This window comes from Physella acuta, unplaced genomic scaffold, assembly GCF_028476545.2.
Source record: "Physella acuta isolate Inbredline_101_S28 unplaced genomic scaffold, ASM2847654v3 ptg001742l, whole genome shotgun sequence".
Taxonomy (NCBI): Eukaryota; Metazoa; Mollusca; class Gastropoda; family Physidae; genus Physella; species Physella acuta.
Window position 1 is genome coordinate 140345 of NW_026733253.1, and position 4803 is coordinate 145147.

A 4803-nucleotide genomic window follows, 5' to 3' on the forward strand; every position below is an offset into this window, starting at 1 on the left:
CTACAAGTAAGAGCAGCCAACAAGAAACGTGAAGTTTGAACCTGAATCTTTTTGAGATAACTTAGTTTTAACCGCGGTCTCGTGGATAAACACTATAAGATAGGCATATGATTTCATCTATAGCAAACACGTATGACACATATAGCTTTTGACCACTTTAAAGAAAAAAAATAGTATTATAAATATTTCAACAACAAAAAGAAAGGACAAAATAATAGGGTAAGTTATTTTTTGTTGCATTGAAAATAAGAAAATAAAAAGATCTTCATTCATATAAGCAGGGTTTTTCAGTATGTGTGTGTGTGTGGGGGGGGGGGTAACTGACAGGGGTGGGGGTCATTCCCTACACCCGTTATTGATTAGGCTTCAACTGATTGCCTGTTGGAAATCCATTTTTGACTAAGAATGTTTTGTGTATGTGCTTGTGTGTGTTTCTGTTTTGGCTTGGAGCATTTTCTTGACCATCGTCAAACTCTTCTATTCTCACCTGGCGCTAGGCCCAGGCTGTGGAATGTATGCAATAAATAATTCTTCGCTTTTAGAAGTAAACTGGGAATGATCTCGCCTAAACTTTTTCGAAAATTCTAATATAACACTACGGGGGATGGCAACTCGGAACATAGATTTGAAAAAATCTCGATTTTGTTTTGCACGATTACAAGATAAGTCTAAGCACTAACGTTTTTTTTTAATTAAACAGTTGTCACTTATGAAAAAAAGTAAGACCTGCATAAATGGTCGTATGCTGGCTAGTAAACTTTGGATCATCAAACCAGTATAGTGACACGGGCGGAAGTGAGGTGAGGTGTGAGTACACTAAGCGACACCATTATGTGTGCGAAGAAAAATTGTAAAATACAATGTTAAAAATGTTGTATGCAGTAGAAATAATAAATTATTGGGAAGGGGAGACACAATATTAAAAAAATGCACAATAGTTGTAAAGGGGTTTGGTTGACAGCCATTCTAATGGCGCTGGTGCAGGCATCATGCAAACTTCATAATTCAGAGGCGTAGGTAAGGGGGGGGTTATAACTCCTCCCATCGACCCATATACCATTATATACAGAGAGAGAGAGAGAGAGAGAGAGAGAGAGAGAGAGAGAGAGAGAGGAATGTATACATATGGACAAATGTTTGAATACCTCCCATGACCAATGCCTGCCTACGCCATTGTCATAATTCCTCTTGAGATTTTTAAAATGAATATTGTTTTTTTCTCTTTCATCGTATTTGCGACGCATAGATGTACAGTTCTAAGTAACTGTAGTATCTCTATGACTAAACCGTCGAAACACACATCACAAAGTTAATTGCCAAGACGAATTTATCGCCAGTTCGCTTGGCTTTCGGTTCATGTACGCTTCACAACTATGGGTTCAAGCAAGTAGACCGTCCCTGAGTCCACCCAACTCTGATGGGTACCTAACTCACGTTAGGGAGAGTAAAGGCGGCTGGGCATAGTGATGACCACACAATCTCTTCATATGCCGAGGTCACAGAAACAAGTGAATTCTACTTCACTTGCCCCATACACCGTCAGGTTTGAAAGGGAAACTTAACTTACTTTACGTTTCACAACTACAAAAAAAAAACACGAGTTCTAAAAAATCGGAGAATTTTTTGTATAATATTCTGTCACGTGTTGGACAATCTAATTTGTTTAAAAACAAACTACACAGCACTTAAATGAACGAATTTCAAATTAGTGATAATTTTAAGTTATGTCCCTTAGGTTAAATTTATAGTGATTTGAGAGTTTGTAGTTTGGGATAGAAAAAAGAAGCTAAGTAAAGACTACTCTTTTTTAATAGCACTCCATACCAAAGTGTGGGCGATGTATGCTTGTTGCAACATCACAACATTTAATTAAAAACATAGCTTATCTATGTTTTGTGTGTACTTATATGTTGGTAATAATGAAACACAATATTCGATTATTAATCCGCATAGGATTATCGCTGATTATTTGATAATATAATAAACACATTCTTGCACACGAACGTCAGACTAAAAATACTATACAACAAAACAATAAATTGAAAGGGTTGAAGAATGTAATTGAAACAAAGACTGGACATGTAAAACTTGATAACTAAAACACCTTTTAAATGAAAGTATTAGTGTTACAAGTAATGGGCGAAATCAGCACCAGGTAAAACAATTCAGGAGGGTGACAACATAAAAGAAATATTTCGTGAAATTTGACAATTGTCAAAAGCTTGTTTCTCCAGGTAAAAGAATAGGCCACTTCTAGCCAGGAAAAAATATTAGCAAGCGCAATGGTGAGAAAATACTGCCTTCATTAGTGGCGATGCTTTCGATTGTACTACACATGCGTGGTTTTACAAACAACCCGCAGAACCCTAACCTAACCCTTGCCCCAGCAATAGCCCCAGCACCCAGACCCAGACCCAGACCCAGACCCAGACCCAGGCCTAGACCTAGACCTAGACCTAGACCTAGACCTAGACCTAGACCTAGACCTAGACCTAGACCTAGACCTAGACCTAGACCTAGACCTAGACCTAGAACTTGACCTAGACCTAGACCTAGACCTAGACCTAGACCTAGACCTAGACCTAGACCTAGACCTAGACCTAGACCTAGACCTAGACCTAGACCTAGACCTAGACCTAGACATAGACCTAGACCTAGACCTAGACCTAGACCTAGACCTAGACCTAGACCTAGACCTAGACCTAGACCTAGACCTAGACCTAGACCTAGACCTAGACCTAGACCTAGACCTAGACCTAGACCTAGACCTAGACCTAGACCTTGACCTAGACCTAGACCTAGACCTAGACCTAGACCTAGACCTAGACCTAGACCTAGACCTAGACCTAGACCTAGACCTAGACCTAGACCTAGACCTAGACCTAGACCTAGACCTAGACCTAGACCTAGACCTAGACCTAGACCTAGACCTAGACCTAGACCTAGACCTAGACCTAGACCTAGACCTAGACCTAGACCTAGACCTAGACCTAGACCTAGACCTAGACCTAGACCTAGACCTAGACCTAGACCTAGACCTAGACCTAGACCTAGACCTAGACCTAGACCTAGACCTAGACCTAGACCTAGACCTAGACCTAGACCTAGACCTAGACCTAGACCTAGACCTAGACCTAGACCTAGACCTAGACCTAGACCTAGACCTAGACCTAGACCTAGACCTAGACCTAGACCTAGACCTAGACCTAGACCTAGACCTAGACCTAGACCTAGACCTAGACCTAGACCTAGACCTAGACCTAGACCTAGACCTAGACCTAGACCTAGACCTAGACCTAGACCTAGACCTAGACCTAGATTTAGACCTAGACCTAGATTTAGACCTAGACCTAGACCTAGACCTAGGCCTAGACCTAGACCTAGACCTAGACCTAGACCTAGACCTAGACCTAGACCTAGACCTAGACCTAGACCTAGACCTAGACCTAGACCTAGACCTAGACCTAGACCTAGACCTAGACCTAGACCTAGACCTAGACCTAGACCTAGACCTAGACCTAGACCTAGACCTAGACCTAGACCTAGACCTAGACCTAGACCTAGACCTAGACCTAGACCTAGACCTAGACCTAGACCTAGACCTAGACCTAGACCTAGACCTAGACCTAGACCTAGACCTAGACCTAGACCTAGACCTAGACCTAGACCTAGACCTAGACCTAGACCTAGACCTAGACCTAGACCTAGACCTAGACCTAGACCTAGACCTAGACCTAGACCTAGACCTAGACCTAGACCTAGACCTAGACCTAGACCTAGACCTAGACCTAGACCCAAGACTCTAGACCTAATCCTTACCCTATCTCGAGCACTAGCCCTAGTGCTGCTACAAAGGTCAGCTATTGAATTTCGTATTTTCTACCGAAAAATCTTTTTCCGAGTAGTCACTTCGAAAATAATAATATAAGAGAGTGAGTGGTAAAACCTAACCGAATTAGTTAGAAAGAAATAAGTTAACATCCTAAATTATCCGTTTGGGTGACTCAGGCCTACTGGCGCATGTTGAAGATTTTATAATACGAGCCGACCCGCAGCGTATCATACGCCGCTATTTGGTCGTTTTATTTTCTACTTTTCAGTAATTCATAATTTGTGCTGCCACTGAACATATTTGCTTTAAAATACTACCCCCCCCCCCATCCCCGCCTTTCCCCTAACCCCGACCCTACACCCCCCCCCCCCCCCGTGAAAGCAGCCTCCTCTTAGTTATTTCTTTGTTACCTCCTGTAAGTTTAAAATCGAACTAAATTATCTGCCCCTAATAGATACCCGGCTCTACGGCTCTACAATTTGTAAACATTTAGCTTTGTAAACATTTAGCGTGACCACAGCTCACCAAACAATGTGGGGGTGGGGTGGGGGTGGTAGTGATAGTGATAGAGAGAAAGAGAGGGGACTGCAAGGAGGCGCTTGCAGCTTGTTTTCTAACGGCTCCCAGAGGAGAATTATATACATAGATTAAGGTGTATTGCCCTTACAGACTTAAATCATATCCTAATACTGGTTACATAATTGTGAAGAAGGATTGTGTTCAGACTAAAATGTAACAGATATTGTATTGTGTTCTAGGATTGTAATCCTTGCATTTGAGAAAAATAGATTATATGCCTTTGTTCTGAAGATGATGAGTGTATAATTCAATATGGTGTACACGTGTCCGTTACAGGGTTAAACGAATGTTGTTGGTAAAGTTGTGGGTGTTGTTGTAAAATCTCGTGATGTTTTGGTGTGTATATGTGTAAGTGTCTATGTAGGTGTGGGTATAGTTGCAGGTACAGGAAC